Below are 20,701 nucleotides of genomic sequence, written 5' to 3' on the forward strand. Positions count from 1 at the left end.
TATATATATATATATATACACACTAAATATATATATATATAATATATATATATATATATATATATATATATATAGTATATATATATATATATATATATATATATATATATATATATATATACCAGTATATAATACATATATAATATATATATATATGTATAATTATATATATATATATATATATATATATATATATATACACCAGTATATAATACATATAATATAGATGTATAATTATATATATAATTATATATATATAAAAATATATATATATATATTATTTATATATATATATATATTATAAATATATATATATTGTTACGGCATCATTCACTGGATGAGTTAATTATTAATTACTGTGATTAATGCAGCCTTGCTATACTGAAGACCCATGTAATCCTATCAATTAAGGCTGGAAGTTACCACAAGAGACGGACAGTTAACTGAATTAGATTAGGTCGCCAGTCGGAACTAGGTTATATATTGAATATTTTGATTATTTCTGGAACAAATTAGTTTAATAAAACCCAATGATTACCCACCTAGTTCAACAAAAGTAAAAATTAATTGTCACAGAGGGAATTTACATGCGCCCATTATTCCCCTTCGGACACAGTAATATTTCCCATACTTAGGTTATAACGCAACAGCTGATAGTTCTAGCAGCGCTCTTGTAAGCAGTTCTCTAGTATATTAAAGACTATTCCACTTCCAAACGAAGGTATGATCAGGTCACAAGGCTTGCCTGAGGATTACTTATAATTGACCTCTCCCAAATTCTTAATAACTGCAAGAGGAATATCTTATACAATCTCACTAGGCAATGCTAATTATACTTTATATATACTCGACTTCATATGACAGGAAATATGGTTCCATCAGGATCTTTAGTCAATGGCTGAGAAGAGGGGAATTAAAAGAAAAGAAATACAGTGGGAGAAATAGCAAAGGAATGGCGAATAGTGGTCATTCTCAGACTTACCTTCATGTAGGCTGCTTGCACGCACTTGCAACGGACGCCTGGGGTCTGTGAAAAATGCGTATTTGGTTCCACTAAGTTAGAAAAAAAGACAAAGGACAGATTTGGCAGGAGCACTAACGATGGTGTGCTCTGTAGGACTGCTTGTTTCTCTCTGACCCTAGGTCGGGGAGCGGGATTGCTGTTGTTTTCGTAAACAGCGATCCTTCCATAGGTTGTGGGCAGTCTGAAAGAATAACAAGAAATATCGATACATACTACAGAGAAAAATGAGGCTACAGGACACCCTAACTAAAGAGGGCCTGGTGAGACCCTCCCTGTTGGAGAGTCTGTAATACTAACCTATCAGCTACTAAGACAGTTAACTTTTGAACACAATAACAAAACACAGTTTAGCTTTCCCTCCCTTGCTTCCATGGAAGAAGCTAGTCCTTGGTGCTGCCTTGTCTTGTCTTTCTTTCTTTTCCTTTTGGTTTTAATTCTGTTCCTACAGATTAAAGGAGAGAGAGGTCAAATAGCAGTATTTATAAATATATATATATATATATATATATATATATATATATATATATATATATATATATATATAAGATTTTGATTAAAGGAAAATCTATTTCTGGGAGAGACCTGTGTCACCCGGTGAAATAACCTTTCAGCACTTATTTCAAGAGTAAAGCTATTGCTAAATATACCAGAGAAAAGCTAAAAAGCTGTCGTGGTTACTACCCCGGTCGAGCTCCATGAATGGAGTCGTGTGTATGAGAAAATTGAGATTGTCACAATCACAGGCCTCTGCCCTGTAAATCTTCCCAATGTCAAAAAGTCCCACCGTGAGTGCCGTTACATACCTACCACCGCGGACTGTAAACAAGCCAAGGCCACCCACATTCCACATTAGCAATCACACCGAATGGTATTTGACCAGGGGAAAGAGGAAATATGGGGTCACCCGGTGACACAGGTCTCTCCCCAGAAATAGATTTTTTCCTTTGTCAAATCCTTTTCTGGGTTTCTCGACCTGTGTCAGCCGTGGTAACAATAACAGAGAATCAAAATACCATTCTGAAACAAAAGAAGATTGTAGAGGAAAGTAATAAAAACTAAAACATCTGCAAGAGTTTTAATAATCCAAGTAGAGAATGGCATTAAGACATAATGATGACACACGTAATATACTTAGTTTTATAAATAACATAATTATACATGAATACAAGATCCTGAATGGAAGAGTACTTAAAATTACAGACTCCAAATACTAAACACATATAAAACTAATACAAAGGAAACTAGTTCCACAAAACAGTACAAAAACAATATATGTAAATGAGGTAAACCACAACAGATAAATTCTTGACATGGTCAGGAGAAGGTGTAAAGCATGCCTCACCTGGAGATGACAAAATAAATGAGGCAGGTAGGAGGGAGGAGAGTGACTGAGTACAGAAAGAATCATACTGGTGGGAGGAACTATGTTCCTGCCGCCACTAACAGAAAATCAAGAGCTTCTAGTGATTTCAGGTGGCGTTTAAAGACCACAGGGGATTTCCACCCTGTGTACTTGACAGATCCTCAAAATTCATATAATGAAAATAGTTGAGTGGAGAGTGGCCACTGCCCTGATGTCATGCACTTTTGGGACTGAATCTGGGCTTGCATGTTTAATGAAATATAGGATCTGTTGTCTAATGGCTTTTCAAAGAAATGGTTCCTCCCTTCCCTTATAAATAAAGGCCTGAAGTTATGTGTGAGGTTCTGTCTAAGAATGCTTTCCAGAGTAAAGACTGGGCATAAAGACAGGTCTTGTGGGAGGATGATCTTCCTTGGGGACCACCTATCCTGAGGATCTTCATTTTTATTAGAAACTTAGGGTGAGGAGCTAGTAACACTTCACCTGATGGAAGGAAATCCAGATGATTGGGTTCTCTAGACAAGGCAGCCAGTTCAGAAATTGAGCACCTGAAGCCAAACTAATAAAAAATAAGGTCTTCCTTAATAAGTTAGTGAAAGAACAAAGGCGATTATCTATTTCTGAGGCTAACTAAGGACATCATTTAAGAACCAGGGAAACCAACTGTGGGCGGTTACTGTCTCAAACGAAAAAGCAGGCTTTAGGGATGGACTCTAAAAATAAGAAGTCCGTTAAGTTAATCTTAAACCAGTGCAATAATATCTTTTAAGGCTGATTTTGCTGTAGTAATAGTACTAGGGGCCAGACCTTTTCAAAATAATGACCTAAAAATGAAATGGCTAAATTAGTGGTCATTACTGTAGCTTCAGATTCTTTTAGAAAGAGTGCCAATTTCTTGACTGCTGAGTCGAGTATTGTCTAAGAGTGATTCCTTTATCTGACTCTAGGAACAAAGTGTTAATAGGATCGATATAGCATCCCTTTGAGCAACAAACTTCTTACAACCACAAAGCTAAGTATTCTGGAATTCTTGAGGAAGTTTGACACAGTCTGAGTTGGTACTATTTGCGTCATTTTGGGTTGGGAATTTTCAAACACCGGCTTCAGTTCTAGAAGAAGTGGAAACCAGTTGCCGGCCAATTCCCGAGCTACTATACATTTGGCCCCCAATGTCCTGAGTTTTGTGAAGGACTTTCAATAACAGGTTTACTGGGGGGAAAGAGGTAGATTCTTTCCACTTGTTCCAATCTATGGACATCGTGATCACAATAGAGTGGGCTAGAGGGTCCAGATTAAAATAACATAGCAAGGTAGTTTGTGGTTGCACTGTTGCAAAGAGATCTGCCCAGAACCGGAACTTGCTGCAAATCCACCTGAAGGAGGTTTTTGTCAGGGACTATTCGACTCCAGCGGGTTGTCTGGACAGGAAGTCTGCAATGACATTCGAACCCCTGCAAGGTGGGTAGCAGACAGATGCCACTGTGTTTGTTGCTAGAGAAAATATTGCTATCAATCAGTTGATCCGACTCACTTGGAACCTCCTCCGTTCAGAAAATACCTACAAGCTGTCGGAGGGATCAATGTCTTATATGAATCCGATTGTCTAGCAGTTTCTTCCAGGGTTAGAAAGACTGCCATGGCTTCCAGAACATTGACCATGAAACTGGCGGAACATGGTAGACAAGTCCTTGCACTTCTTGTGTTGGGAATATCACTCCCCCACCCGCAGGAAGCGTGGGTGAATCACTAGGGATGGCATGAGGAACTGAAGGCAATTGACTTCGATAAGCTTTGACGGACGTCCAGGCGGAGTCTCTTTCAGAATCGTGGAATCAGAGATGCTTTTGTCTCTGAATCTGACATTGGCCGACTCCGCCAAACCTCAGCTTCGTCCCTTCAGTTTGGATTTAAAGAAGATCCGCACTGAAGCAAACTGAAGAGAACCTAAGATTCTTTCTTGGGCAGTGACGGAAGCTTTCTTGTTCTTGAGAAATTGCCTGGTTGTTTTAGCTATTTCTCTCCGCTACGTGAGAGGATAGTCTGTGTGTACCAGGTCCCACTGGATTCCTAACCACTGAAAGCGACTCGAACTAGGCGGGATTTCTCCTGTTTATTTGAAAGCCTAATGATTCCAGAAAGCCGATTATTATGGCTGTAAGCTCGGCATTAAGCCGACGTTGGGCCCCAAACGATCAATCGTCTAAGTATAAACAACATGATCCCTTGGGACCGGGTTCATTGACCACGGTCCGCCAGTTTGGTGAAGATTCTGGGAGCTATTGAGACCGGATGGCAGCGACTCTGAATGAGTATGCTTGATTTCCTAGTCTGAACCCCAGATAAGGAGAGAACCTTCTCGGCAATCGCACGTGATAATAGCGCCTGAAAGATCTATAGAGGTGGTTACAGCTCCACGGGAAGTAAGGTCCAACCTGCGTAGATTGTAAGCATTGAAACTTGTCGCATTGAATCTTAGGAATTAGATCGGACAAGTCTAGAATTACTCTTAAGTTGACTGGAACCTTTCTTTGGGACGCTGGAATAGTCTGCCCTTAAATTTCAGATGTCTCCCTTTCTTTATTGCCCTCTTTATTAACAGATCTTTCCCTACAAAGTCCTCTTCTCAGAGCCTTGGAGGGTGATTGATGGGAACCTGATCGGGGAGGACTTGATCCAACTCCACCCCAATCTTTGGAGACTATGCTCTGGGCCCAGGGACTGAAGCTCCCTGGTCCCGAACATGACAACCTCCCGCCTACCTGAGATATCTCACTGTGCGAGAGGGCCTGCCTCCTCTGGATCCCCTGCCTCCCTTCCTTTGGAGGAGGAGCTGGATGAACTCTACCTCTGAAGTACCCTCCCAGCTCGTTCCTTTTGCATTTTTGGATTGACCAAATGCTCCTGGCTTTCGTGAAGAGGCATTATAAGCAGGGGAGGAAACGAAGAAGGGGCAGCGAGAGGTTGATGGGCTGCTTGAACCAGTATACCGAGGTTGAGGCTGAGGTTGGGAGGTTGGAGGGATGTCCAGGCTGGGGGACCTGGACGCCGGCCTGCAGTACTGTCTGGTCGGGAGCCGCTAAATTTCTTGAACTTCTTCCCTTGTTTAGGTGAGTTCCGGCGGGCTCAGATTGTTTCTCTTGGAGGACAAACCCCAACGGGAGCGGAGACTCTGGTTGGCCCCTAGTTGCCTCTGCTAGGACTGCATCAACCTCTTCCTGAGGGAATAGGTTGGCTCCCAGATGGAGCTTTTATGAGCCTGTTAGGCTCATGTGGGATAAAGCTGCCGAAAGATGTGCTTCGGCAGTTCAATCGGGCCTTTACAAAATCATAGAGGTCCTGTTGGAAACTTCCAGGAGAGATTTCTGGCAACACTCTGGAAAGAGGATCTCGTGATATACCACTGACGCCGCCTCTACAAAGTCAGTGAGTTTAAGGACCTACTAAGTCTGTCCTTACGTCTGCTTCGGCCTTCAGGAGCGACTCTGGGATTCTGGGGGAGTTGCTGTTCACAAAGAGGAGTTAGAGGCGCAGTCAGGGTCCAACCGGGCCAAATTTAAAGGTATCCGGGTTGCCCGCTCACTAGGAATCTCCGGGTAAGACCAGTGATGTGATCTATCTCCGGAGATGAGGAACTGGTTTATCCACGAAGCTTGGTGGTGAGGGAGGCGACTTTAGAGGTGCATGGGAGGAGGGCTTCCCCAGAGAACATGGTAAATGCACCTTTTGCGGAGTGAGCTTTGTATTCTCCGCCTGCCACTCCGACAAGGTCCGTGAAGTAGGGCTGATTGGGCCTGGTCCCTTGGGAAGATGACTGTCTCCCTTGGGACCTATCGACCGGATCAAGTCTCCTCTGTAAGCCTGGCATATCCTGCATGGGGATTTCAGGTTTGGAGGAAGAATTCCAGTTCTTCAACCTCAAAGTGCCCTAAGCCCTCAATAGTGAGAGCACCCTCATGTTGGGGACAAGGGGTCAGGCGCCAGGGGTTCCTTTGTCGAAAAGGGGCAGGTTGAGGTATCTGGGACCGGAGAAGAGGTGTTAGCTGCTCTGCCACTCACATGAACCCGGAGATCAAAGTCCTCTGACTTCACCTCCTCTGATGAGAGAGAAAGAAAAGCGTTTGAAAATATAGCTGATTTGAGAATTGCGACAGCTTGTCGTCCAACTCTCTTGTCAAACTGCTTCATAAGAAACTCAGCAACGCCTCCGTCAAAGGAAGGAGGGTGGAGTCTCCTTACTATGCTTTGACGTGCTCCCTTCCCCCAGAAGTAGAGGCCTTGCTAGAGACGCACGGGGCTAGGGGCCGTGACATCTTAGGGAACCTCGGAGCGACCTTCTGGGATTTCAAAGGTCTTTTCTTAACAGATTTAACCTGGGGGACGGTAGACCTTGCAATCCATAAGGCAGAGGATTGCCAAATCCTCTGAAGGAAGAAGTGTAGAAGAGGGAGAACTAAATAACAGATCACCTGCCCCACTTACCCCCTTACCTGGCTGTTCCAAGTCTCGTTCATAGGCTCCAGGTTGAGGTTGAGGGCATACGTCCTCCTTCTGAGACCCGCCAGCAGCGACTTCTTCTTGGGAGGGCTGCGTCATCTCCCGGATCCCGCGATTAGGGGGCGGCTATTTCATCCGCATAACGAAGCCGAGATCAGGCGCCGGGGAAGAGAACGCTGTTTAACGCCTCCCAGAGGATGTAGGGTTTCCCCTGCCCGGCGTTCCTCCCGCCGCCGACCAGGACTTGAGTGGCCGATAAAAGCGGAGTCCCGGAGCCGGTCAATCTGAAAAGGGGGAAAAGAAGAGGGTGATTGGGCCTCTAAAGGAGAATATGTTGGCAATTATCCATCAAAGACAAAATTGAGGATAAACGACAATCGGAGTGAAGATTTTCTTACCGACTCGTCCAGAACCTGCTCGTGAAGCGTAGCACACTTCACACAACTGTCCGGTGCCAAACAGTCAGGTCCCCCACGTGGACAGCACAGCCGGAGTGGGACCTGCAGACTCATGCCGCTGGCCTGGTTCAGCACAGCGGTGCTCCTCTGCTCTGACAACCATCTGTAAGTTGAACGATAAACAGTATGCTAATAAGACGCGGAGTAGTTTGCGGGTAGTGTCTTAGAATAGTAATAATCAGTAGGCCGCCGGAGTTAACCGGGGAAAAGCATTGGAACAACATGATTAACTACCTAGGAGGGACCGCCGAGTTAATCCGGAGCGTGAGGAAGGTCCCAAAAGGATAGCGGCATATCATTAAATAACATTAAATATTGATAAATGAACACCACATACACCTATACCAAAAATATATCCGGATAGGACCGTAAACCGGGGAGATAAAGGGCCTATCGGATATGTAAGCTCCCAAGCCGCCGGAGTTAATCCGGCGCCAAGGGTAGATAATAATAAGTATGTATGTGAAGTGAACAAAACATCTGCTATTAGGAAAAGATTACTATAGGGTATACTTTTCCACTTGGGACGGAGAGAGTCTTGTACTTAGAACGGTGACGCGGAGGAGTGTAGTGAACACCGTCCGACTAAACACCGGCCCCACGGAGTAGGGGAAATAAAAGCATCCGTACCAAACAAAGAAAACACCAAGGTAAATAGCTGGTGGAGGAAGATACTGGGAAAAGGTGAATATGAAGGACAATATAGAGGGTGTCGTACCGTGTGAGCAGCAGAAGACAGTCAGGTGGGATACTCCAACTGGCAACTAGAACATTGCCTCCCCACCGAGGTGTCTCGGAGGGAAAGCACGTGCTGACACAAGAAGGGAGGGGATGGCAGGCTATGAGTGTGGGACTCTGGTAGCGACAGGGGAGTGGTAGGCACACCCGGCGCCATGAGAATCACTACTCCTCTCTGGGATCGGGACTAACATGTACGAACGATATTGAAAGAGTGAAGAGATGGAACACTCAAAAGACAAAGCAAGGATGGGGAAAGAGGGGTGGGAGCACCCGGTCCCCTACTGTAGTCTCGGAAGGAACGGACGGATAGGTCAGGTGATGAGAGAACAGCAATCAATGCAGAGGGAGGTACATAGGCTATGGCAAAAGGAAAGGCTAAATCTCGGCCTTGGTAAGGTAACATATAATGAAGCTAACCAAGGGTGGAGAGGGAGGAGGGGGAAAGGCTAATGGCGAGAGAATGTGTTAGGAGGGGTAAAACATGAAGTGGAGAATAACAAGATGTGGCTCGGAAGGAGGAGGCAACACGAGGAACCCTCGTTATTCCAGCTTAACTGGCTAGTACTGTAAAGACTAAACGAAAGGCCAAAAAGAGGAAAAGCGCCAGCCCCACTCACCAACCAACGCCTACAAAGGAAGCCACCATGAATCCCCTACACACAGAGCTCTCTCTGGCAGTAGAGGACCGGCCAAGCCATAGCCTGAGGCTAACCACCCAGCTGGGGACTGGGGGAAGGGAAACCCAGGAGAAGTAACTACTCCACCAACTACAGTAACTTAGCTAGGCAAATGAAATGATCTAAATAATCATAAGCGCATATAGAAAGGTGTTGGACCAAGCCTCACTGCGCGATATGAGCGGGAGGAAAATGGCCGACAACTTCCAGACAAAAATTTTTCAGATAATATGGTGTAACACAAAAGACATCCCGTCGCTTTGGCATAAAATAACTAATTAAGCAAGTACCATCTCAAACAAAACATCCCAACCTGGAGGAAGCAATGTCCAAATTATAATGTGTATAACAGGAATAATGGATAGTCCCAGGGGAACCCAAACCCTAAACGACAATAAAGGGACTCCCCCAGAGAAGGGTAATAAAATATATATATAAAAAACCAAATTGAATATATATATATATAATAAGCAAAAGGGTATAGAAAGGGGGAGGAAAAAACTCACCAACCGAGTGACATAAGGTCACATGGCGTCGGTGGGAATGAGACTGACAATAAATCCCCTAATTATATAACTAGGGGGAAATAAAACTTCTCAACCACCCAAATAAAACATAGAGATGGTACTCAACTTAGGTGATGAATCCAGTGAAGATGCCATTGCTTGAAAAACCAACAAAAGCCATTAATGAGAATCACAACAACAGCGAACGCATGCTAAAGAAGTGGAATGTGGGTACGCGACTTGTTTACAGTCCCGCGAGTGGTGCGGGGTAAATTTAGCACCTCACTCGGTGGGACTTTTGACATTGGGAAGATTTACAGGCGGAGGCCTGTGATTGTGACAATCTCACACTTTCTCATACACGACTCCATACCATGGAGCTACTTTTGAGGGTAATAACTCCGCTTAGCTTTTTTAGCTTTTTCTCTGGTATATTTATAAATATATATATTTAATAAACAAAGGGTATATAAAGTGGGACTGAAAAACCCCGGTTATTTCTGTATCGGGGCGGTGGGAATGAGACTGACACAGGTCAGGGGAAATAAAATATATATATAAATAAAACATATATATATGGTACTAACTTAGGTGATGAATCCAATGAAGATATATATAAACCAACAAAGCGCATTATAGAGAATATATATATATAAAAGTGAATGTGGGTGACGCCGGTATATATAGTCCGCGAGTATATGTATACCATGGACTATTGGATTGGGAAGATTTATATATATGATTGTGACATATATATCATATATATAATGGAGCCTACCGGCATAGTGCACCGCCATTTAGGGCTTTTCTCTGGTATATTTAGCAATAGCATATTATATGAAATATGTATTATATCATGATACAGGTCGAGAAACCCAGAAATATATATATAATATATATATATATATATAGAGATATATATATAATATATATATATATATATATATATATATATATATATATATATATATATATATATATATATATATATTATATATATATATGTAATTCTAATAGCCACAATGCCTCTTAATTCTAATTCTTCAGCTTTTTTGATATGCTTGTAACTACAAAGTCAAATATCCAAACGGAAGAAGAAATTGAAGAGCCTGTGAACGCGTGAAGAATTCGAGAAGTTAAGAGGCATTGTGGCTATTAGAATTTACATATGTGTCTGGTAAAGTGACAGTAGATTCTACACACACACACACACACACACACATTATATATATATATATATATATATATATATATATGTATATATATATATATATATATATATATATATATATATATATATATTATATGATTTTATATTTATATATTTATGATTTTCTGATTTAGTTTGAGATATTCTCTGTGAGACAGAGTAACAATTTAAGAGTAATTTAGCCTTTGTGATTCTGACTTACGTGATTAGAAGCTTGTAAAAGAGAGAAAACAAGAGGAATTTCATATGACTTAAGGCTCTTGTTACTGAGAAGATGACCGTAAAACAGTAGGCAAACTTGCAGGGTGTATTTACATAAATAACGTTAATGCGGGAAAAGAGGAATGCTAGTAGATTAGTGATCCTGAAGGGGATTCCTACCAGGATGATGAAACTAGAATTCCAGACACAGTCCAAGAAGCTTCCACGATAGAGAGGTCCCTCTGAAATACCTGAGAGAGATGTACGTTATCGCCGAAATGAAAATAGACAAAGAATAATAAATTGAAGCTGCACTGGGTGCAAGGGCCCGATGAATTAATAACAGCACTGCCCGACACTCCGAGGAACGGACATTGACAAGAATTAGGTGATTACTGGCTCACAATTTAAGTAAATGTTACGAGACAAAGCGTGACTGAATGGAGGTCTTCAGAGCACATTACCGTGAGACAGAGCTTGGTTCCGTGAAAGTGGTCGTGGATGACTTGCGATTTCCGGAGGCGAGAGTTTTTCACGTGTTAGGATGTGTGGGTGTTTCCGTAAAGGGCAATGCGTGGGGACTTCCGAAGGGCTCCACGTGCAAATGTGGGCATCAGGTCAGCAGTGGCAGCCCGAACACATGGCAGCTGGGTGATGTCGAAGAACACGAGGGAAAGTATATTTGAAAAGGCCACGTGGTTTAGGAGCCAACAAGGGCAATGGCAAAAGATTCAGGGACTTCTTCACTCCCTATCTTCAGCGGTGTGTGAGAGAAGCGTCGTGGGTTTCTGCTTTTATCTCCTCTATGGGCAGGGGCACGTCCAACACATAGGGGAGTTGGTCATATTCAGCTGATGCCGCAGAGGGTTTTGCCTGTAAAGCGACCAGACAGAAATCACTTTTGCCTCGAAGAAAGATCTACTTAAAGGGAGTGGCGTAATCGTTTTAAACCCTTGTATTCTGACCGTGGAAGTCGATAGACAGATGTGTCTATCGATCGAGCAGCTTGCAGTAAATGAAAACAACAAAACAAACAACAAAAAAAAAAGGGAGGCAATTTGCTAGCGAGTTCTTTAATCATAATATATATATATATATATATATATATATATATATATATATATATATATATATATATATATATATATATATATATAACACAGTAGAACCCTGGTCTCGATACAGAACTCGACATAATCAGATTTAGACATGAAATCTTCAGTGAAATTTTGCATCAGAGCTCGAACAACAAACTGGAATCGACTCGATGAATCCTTATGTATTTATGAAAAAGTTTGATTCGGCGCGCTGAATTTATGCGTTATTAGGCGTTCTTCTACGTATTTAAAAAAGCGTTTTAGCCCACACATGCTGCTGCTGTTGTTGAAGTACACTTGTACAGGTGTATCATCATTTTTGCTTTCTGCACTGACTCTTCATCCAATCCTCCAGTGCTGTTCTGCATGCAAGATTAGCAGTATCAAAAAATTTATTAAGATGTTTTAAGTGATTTGTACACTATTCCAAATGGAGCTCTGAAATTTGCCATAAATGAAACTAACATAAACAAAGTTGAAGTAATTATAGTACCACGAAATGCCTCATAGTGCAGTTTTATTAGAGGACTTGGTTCATCACACAAGCTTGACGATGTAACAAATTGTTCCAGTGTATTTTAGATCTTACATACAGTAATTCAGCTTCTTTTTAATACTGTATAAATAATTTACTGTAATAATCAAGCTTGTAAGTTTCTGTTGCTCAGCAACAGCAGTTTTTGTATCTTACCTTCTTTTCTGAATTATAAATTCTTGTTCAGATAGGCTATCTAGACCTAACCTTCACATTTCGGTCTACCTGGTCCTGCTAATTACCGCCACATTGGTATGAGCCAATTTTTATAAGTATGGGTAAAAATTTTGCAGTGCTTTTGATACCAGATACAATTAACTTTGTGTCTTCATTGTAACTCCTTTTGTCTAATGTTTTGTATAAAAAGGTAGGTTGGGGTACATGACTGGTAGTCCCAGGAGAATCATTAATCCACTCTTACTGTTATTTCTTAAATGTAATTCACTCAGGTGACCTACATCAAATCTAGACACTTCTTCTGGGGAGAACTTTATCTATTCCCAGTCTCTACTGCATATAATATATACTCATATATATATATATGTATATATAATATAAATACAAGATATTTGAAAAGAACAAATTTGATCTCAAAACAAAGTAAACGCTTAGTATTTCATGTTTTTCAGGAGAGCAGTTTTAAGTTTTTAACAAATGTTTTCATTTACTAACAGATTAATAATAAAGGTATTTGTTATGAGGAGCAGATGAGATCAGTAAGCATTCTGTCTACACAAAAATTTTTGGTTAGGATATCTCTTATGTTTGGGTGGCCTGAAAGATCATCTTGTTTGTCTTGTGACAAAAAATGGCCCCTCAATGGAAGGTTGTAGTTATGCACCATTGTGCACCTGTTTCTCTTGTCCTTAAATTTTCTTCATACTTGAAAATGGTGTGGGATTTACACCATCTGATACGCTGTCTTGTCTTTTTAAAGTAAAAGTGCATATGATTGGTCAATTATAAACTTCCTAATATTGCAACAATTTAACCAGTACAGTGTTATCTCAAAAATGCTTGTCTAAACTTGATCAAGTCTATTTTCATTTTGAAAAATCTAAGCAAGATTTTGCTGTAAGATGATAATGAAATCTAGTTAAGAAAAAATGTTAATTAACTCAATTTAGTGTTCTTGAAACAAAATTTGTCACCAGTATTTCTGTCTGACCAGGAAAATTAATGAAACAAAGCTGAAATTTAAAAAGACTGAAAAATCGTAACAACACTGTCATTCTATTAGGATAATTCAGATAAAATTTAAAACAATAATATTAATTGCTTCTTTCTGTTTCCAGTTTATTAATTCTGGTTGAAAAAACTCTCTCTTTTAACCACATATTGAAAATTTGTTGTTGTGGATAATTAAGGCTTCTTTTCCTTTGATGACTAGTGGATAAAGAACTGTCTTCATGTGCCTGTCTCAGTATTTTCATACTCAGCAGAATAAAAGTCAGGCAGTTTCATTCACATTTAAACTATTTATAAGTCCTCTTTCAAAACATTGGAAAAATGAATCTTTCGAATCCAGTGCCAGAGCAAAAATAATCATTTGCCAAATAAGCAATTTTTAGGATTGTCATAATATAAAAAAATAAACTCGCCTATTCATATGACTGGTTTTGACAATCAGCATTCTGACCTTCTGTTATTTTTATACTGAACAGTATCTGTCTAACATCGTCATTATGTTATAAAATGTGACTTCACACTTTAGAAGATGACAAAAAAATAATACAAACGATCACTTTATCTCTCCAATGTGGCAAAGCAAAAAATTCACATATTCAAATGCTCTAATCAGTTTAAAGATGACCTTGCTGACTATGACAGCACCTTCCAATTTATTTTTGGCAATTTTAGGCGCTTGTGAAAGCATAAGTATGAAGCTCATTGGTTATGACCAGGTCTAATGCTACACTCTGTGCTGGAATCGTGATGCCTCAGAGTTAGGGACCAAACTGCTCTTTTAAGTAAATGGAAGATTCTGTTGGTCTGTTTTCTTAACCATTAGATATTTTCATTTTCGTCAGTCCACTGGCCCTCTTTGATCAAAGATGTTAACGGAAACAAAGTTCTTTCAAGTGATGCCAAATCTATAAGTCTGCTGAAAGGGGTGTGAATGCCAAAATTTTTGTTCACTCCTTCTGTAGTTTCACATTTAATGGGACAATGGAATGAAGTTGATATTTAAAAATCTGTCTGACTGTCTAATGCTGATTGAAGATTTATTTGGTCTCCTCATTCTGGCCATTATCTTGCTCAAATAAAGCAATGAGATCTCTAAATTGGAAACCTCCAACATACTGATGGGTGAGGCAAATAGTGATTTTTGAATGATTGAGTTCTTGTTTTGTCCAGGACATTTTCTGTGCTAAAATCAACTTTTATCCCAGTGTGCTTATATGGTCTAAATAAATTTTCCAGTGCATATTATAATGAACCTTTCTAAGTGTGCTCTATTACCCATGGCTTCATTAGAAATGTAAGCAATAGCGCTCTCTAGTTATACTGTATTAGGAACATCAGATTATAGTTTGTTAACTTCCTTTATAGAACAGCTGATTGTCATTGTTTGTGGTAGATAAATAATGTTTGAAGTTAAAAATATGGTAACTGCTACAGTGTAAATTAGTTTTCTGTTTTTGTCTTTCTTTAGTTAGCCAGTTCTTTCTCTCTTTTGTATTGAAGATATAATTCCTCAAGTGCTTTCTTTTTCTGCATCTGCTATTTATAATTTTCATATATCTTGCCTTATGTTTTTTTGGGGTTTTCATGACTAAAAGTATTTTTTTTTCAGGATGTTACAGTAAAATGTTAGATGTATAAACCCTTTTAGAAAGTTTTTTCTTTGAACATTTCAAAATACATTATAACATTTTAAGAGATTAGGATGCAGATTTAGCTCTCTTGCAGGGTTAGTAAGAGACTCTGTTCCTATTAGCAGTACCAGAATTGACTGTTCTAGGGTGAATTATGACTTTTTTGGCCTCCCTTTTCTATTTAATCTCAGCAGTGCCTGTATATTGTTTTAGTTTAATAGCTAATCAGTGTTTCTTAAAACTTGAACTGTATTTAAAAACATGGTTTTTTCAATAAAGAATGTACAAAATAACTATCATTTATTGGTCTAATACTTTTAAAAAGAATTTTCATTTTCTGAGATCGTAATTTTCATTGATATTCTGTTTCCCTTCTGTTAAATCAGAAATAAAACTGTATTCTACCAAATGAAGACTGCCAGTCCCATCAAGCCTTAACTACACATCTCTCTTTGTCTTCTGGCAAGAAAAAGCATCCTTTACCCATTCTAGGTTACATGCAGATGCCCATTTGAAGGGAGGTTTCGAGGCTGGGAGTAGAAACAGTTTTTCTGATAGGGAGATATATGGAATCATAATGTGACTCAGTATGGATGTGCATTTTATTTTTATTTTAACAGAGTTTTGCTAAAACTTGGGAAAATGCCCTTCCTCTCTTTTGCCATGACCATAAAGTCTAAAAAGTTGATTAGGGATGTCAGCAAATGATGAGACAATCTGGTTTAACTTCGATGGATGATCTTATGATCATTTCAAGTGGAGGATTTTTTTACAAAATGGACCAGTTTGGAATATGACAGCTGATTGCATATGATGGCAGAACTGGAAAGAAGAAGCCATTTTGACAATCAACCTAAGAGTCAATTTGACGTGAGTCTACCAAACAAGGATCCTTATCGCACCCATAAACTGAGTGAAATGTTTCTCACGATTTCATCATCACTGGAATGAATTTTGGTCACGGTTTTTCAAATAGCACCCATGTGTTGAACTGTATTTCCCTGTTCAGAAATGTTGTAGAGAGCCTCTTTTTGAAAAACGGGAAAGAGACATATCATCAATTATATTAAGCACTCTCTACATTTATGTCCCTTGCAGTTTTCTCTTTCTTCCCTTTTAAGTATACTAACTATCCCACTATTTTCATCACCTGCCACCTACAGAATCTATCATAGGAAAATAATGCTGTTTAATTTCTAGTAAAATGGTACCAAAATAGTCATCATTATTCGTGAGTTCCTTTCTGAAAGTAATCTTCAGGAAAGTTTCATTTGGGTCCCATACATTCAAGTTCCTTGTATGGAATACAGTTTTCAGTACCATCTTCCCGACCACCAGCATCCATTTTAAAGTTGTTTACCATTCCAATCAAGAAGACTAAATTTTTCAATTCTTCAGTAACTACAAAGACATACAATCATAAATAACACAGACTAATGGTTATGCACAAGGTTTATGCCTGTGCAAGAAATAACAAACATTAATACGCATAACAATAAAAAACTCGGGTTGCCTGCCACGTGTTTGGCAGTTTTATGCAATACATATGCATTCATTTTTGATCTTGTCTGATTATACAGCACATTACATGTTTACAATAAAGCCCCAATCACTTAGCTTCTTCCATGGCATTTTATCCATTGTTTTGTGATGCCAAATCTATAAATGAGATCTGAAAAAGTTTAAAACTTGCAAAAAAGATCAGCGTGAAATATTTTGATGCTTCACCATATTAGTGTTTGCTGGGAGTGACAACAGAAATTTTATGCCGTGAAGTCTGGAGAAAGCTAATGCCTCACTGGGGCTTAACTAAGTCAAGTTATCCCCATTAAACCCCCTGAGAATGAAGACAAACAGAAAGTTTATCAATAATATCATGCAAATTAGGGTGTTTTCCAAACTACCTTAATAAAGATTAACTTAAAGTTTGCATTTTGTCTTGTGAGTAATGTCATTCTTTGAGTTAAGCAGACACTCACAGGTTATTACCTTCACTTCTTGTCATTACGTCATTAGAGGGATCGATCATGATCTCACCAACAGTGACATTTTCAATGGTAATAGTATAAGAAAATTGCCAAAAATTCCTCAATCGCATGCTGGAGGAGAGGCAGCGATATACTATATATAATCAGTTATATATAAGAATATATAATGTACTCATATATGTAATTATATGATTATATAGATATAATTATACATGTTATATATATTTACTATATATTATATATAAATATATCATATATATATCATATTTATATATATATACTATATATCATATTGTATATTTCCAGATTTTGTTGTATATAAATTTTGTATTTTTAATGGTATGTATGTATGTTTGTATATATATTTCAATTTTGTAAATGCAACATATCTTTTTAATATGTATACACTAGTACAGTCTAATTATTTTCTTGTGTACATTTATTTCAACATACCAGGTAGGTCACTTGAAAAGTTTTCCCGCGCTGGGTGGCGGAAGAAATACAGGTTTCATATCAGATTTTTCTCTGTCGCTGGTTAAGCGGTCTGTTTTGGTTCCTTCTGCTTAGACTTTCATTTTAGCTTGCTGAGGATTATTTTCCGATTAACCCCGCAGGTAATCAGTAGTGGATCTTTGGCTTGAAGGCACTGATAACGTGGATCGGTTTTTGATTTGAATAACTGGTATTTTCTTTAAAAATGTGATACCAGAGTGTTGCCTGTGTTTTGGTCGTGTGTTATGTCTGAGCTTGTAGGTGACACTCCAACAAATTTCAATCCTCATACTGTGTGTTAGGGTGTAGGTGAATGATTGCATCTGTGAGAACTGGGTGTTGGATAGTGAGAATCTCACTGAACTGGAATTTCTCTGCGTTGAACTCTTATCTGTCATAAGTTGGAAGGATGAGTTAGGAAGGCTTCTTTCTAGAAGCTCCAGTATCTGTTTAGCTGATTTCAAGTGGATCTTAGAACCCTAACGCTGTGTGGACTCTTTTTAGATTCTTCATGTAAGATCCAGTTGTTTCGCAGTGTCCTTCACCATACTCGGCAACCTGTAAGGTTAGAGTGCAGCTGGGATGGCCCTGCAATGTATGATCCATAAGTGCAGTTGCAGATGTTCTTTGGAGGACAATAAAGTGAGAAGTGTGGTGATGTGTCTGTCAAATGGAGTGTTTTGGAGGCTTCTTGACCGGCTCATCGCTCCTAGGCCTAGGAACCTCTTCCAAACTCCAGACAGTGGAGGAGGAATGTTTCAGGCAAAGTGGGGATTAACATTAGCGCTCCCTAATCAGCTTTGCCGGCAGCCCCCTTAGCTCCTTCGCCAGACCTGTAGATTGCCTCTGAAATGTGCGATAAAAGTGTTTCTCTTCTTCTGAAGTTAGCTTCTCCTGCGATGAAGTTGGAGTTCGGCTGATATGTCAGTGTCCCCAATTGAAGAGGTCTTGGAGGCTCTAGAGAAGCCGCATTGGACTCTAGCCTGGCGCTTCCTGGACCAGTTCTCCTGTTTCTAAGAAAGGGAGGATCTCCTCCCTCTTCTTCAGGTGTTCAGGCGTCCCGCCAAGCGGCAGATCTGGTTAGGCCTCCAGGCTCCAACTCGATGCTCTTGCTGGCTCTTTATCAAGTGTTTCGTCGGAAGGATACTCTCTTCCGATCAAGTGGTCAAGAGTTCTTCTCAGCAAGTCGTCTTCTGTGAAGCGATCTTCTGGAAGGCGCCCTAGCAGCAGGCGCTCCTCTCCTTCAGCCTCTCCTCTCCTGGATAATTCTCCTCTGTCAAGGAAAGGCGCTCCTCCCCTCAGGCTCTCAGCTCCTGTTAGCGCTAAGCTCCTTGTGGCGCTCCTCTCCTGTTAGTTATCTCATCTTGTTGGATCTCTCTCTGGTAGACACCTCTCTCTCGGCGCTCTTCTATCTCAAAAGTTCTCCACTAAGCCTCGCGCCCTCGTAACTCGTCAGTCTTCTCTGTGAAGATTACTTTCTACTAGTCAAAGTTTCTTAATCTGCCTCGTAGAAGTTCTCTCAGCCTCCTTTTAGTCTGTTAGCGCCCTTCTTCAGCAGGGCTCCTCTTCCGGATTCGAGCTTCTTCTTCTGTCAGAGCGCGCAGTCAGCTTGTAAGCGCTTCTCTCCGGTTCGATGGATTCTCCCGTGGTGGACAAGTGCTTCTCCTTCTAGGCGCTCTTCTTCTGGCAAGTGCTCTTCTACTTCCTGAGCGTTCTCCTCACTGCTTCTGGCCCTGGGCGTATCGGAGAGAATCCCTAAGGATATCACCATTTCCGATTACCAAAGAGTTGACAGGTTACTGATTCAGGAGTATGGAGATTCCCTTTGTCATGCTTCCCTCTTCTCCGGGATCTTTGCTCTCGACACTTTCAGTCAAATCTTACTCTTTTGTTAAAGATCGTCCTTCACGATCTCCATGAAGAGGCCAGCTAGAGGTTTGAGAATGGATGCAATCTAAAAAGGATGCAGGCAAGACCTTTGTTTCTCTTTCCCCCTCTGAGCTTTTGGGAAGAGTCAGGAATGTGAGTATGAGACAAAAAGGAGCGATGGGGTTAGCTCTCCCCTCTTCTGCTGGCTCAGATTTTTCTTATCTGGTGGATTCTTCCAGAAGACTCTCTTTCTTCAGCCAAGGCTTCTTGGGGACTTTGTGAATTTGGACCATTTCCTCAAGGGCCTTTTCGAGTGCTGGAAGTATTCAACTATGGATTGGTCTCTGGGGCCTTAATGGGTCTTGGGAGAGAAGTTGATGTGTATGGATGACCTCAGCAGTGTTTTTGTCTTGTTGGACAAGGCTGTGAGGGCAGTTCGATGGAATGGCTTCCATTTCGGAACTGGCCTATATAAAGAGGTCAGTATTCAGCTCTTTCCTCTCCAGTCAGTGTCTCCTCTTCAGAGTCTTCCCCTTCTTGTTTGCTCCTTTTCTAGCCATCTTTTCCCCAAAACTGTGAAGGGTCTCGTTCTTTATCTGAAAAGGCGACTCAGGATTTGCTGGCTCAGTCATAGAGGATCAGACCTGCCTCCTCTTGCTAAAGAAGGGAGAAGGCTCCCTTTCAGGAGCCCTTTAGTGGATCCCAGGTCTGTTCAGGGCAAAAGACCTGAAGATCTGGGAGAGGAGTCTTCCTCTTCCAATCAAAAAGTGACAAAATCAGCAGTACTCAGACTCCAGTGGGTGCCAGACTTGGACAATTCGCCGAAGCCTGGGCACAGAGAGGGAGGCGGACGACCAGTCCTCTGTTTTGAGAAGGGGTGCCTCATTCCTTCTTTTGAAACCTCCATGACATCAACTCCGAGGTTATCGAGATAAAGGATCTGTCAAGAACCAAGCTCTTTCTGCTATAGTCGATCAAATGCTAAGAAAGAGGCAACCATAGAACAGTTGCAGATCTCCATTCCCAGATTTTACACCCGTCTTTTCTTGTGTTCAAAATCTTCGGAGTTGGAACCGGTCTCTGGATGTGAGCTCCTGAACTTCTTAAATGATCAAAGAAGAAGTTCAAGATGGAAACACCTCTTCCGGTTCTTTGACTCTTCGGTCAGGAGATTGGATGGTCTCCCTGGACCTGCAGGATGCTTACTTCCCACTTTCCATTCATCCC

At 40.5% G+C, this 20,701-nt stretch overlaps 1 protein-coding gene across 1 annotated transcript in view; it reads left to right on the forward strand.

Moving 5' to 3' along the window:
- The window catches only part of LOC136833048 (protein suppressor of hairy wing-like), a 117,734-nt gene that overhangs the window by 67,135 nt on the left and 29,898 nt on the right, over positions 1-20,701 (forward strand).

This window comes from Macrobrachium rosenbergii, chromosome 51 (genome assembly GCF_040412425.1).
Source record: "Macrobrachium rosenbergii isolate ZJJX-2024 chromosome 51, ASM4041242v1, whole genome shotgun sequence".
Lineage (NCBI taxonomy): Eukaryota > Metazoa > Arthropoda > Malacostraca > Decapoda > Palaemonidae > Macrobrachium > Macrobrachium rosenbergii.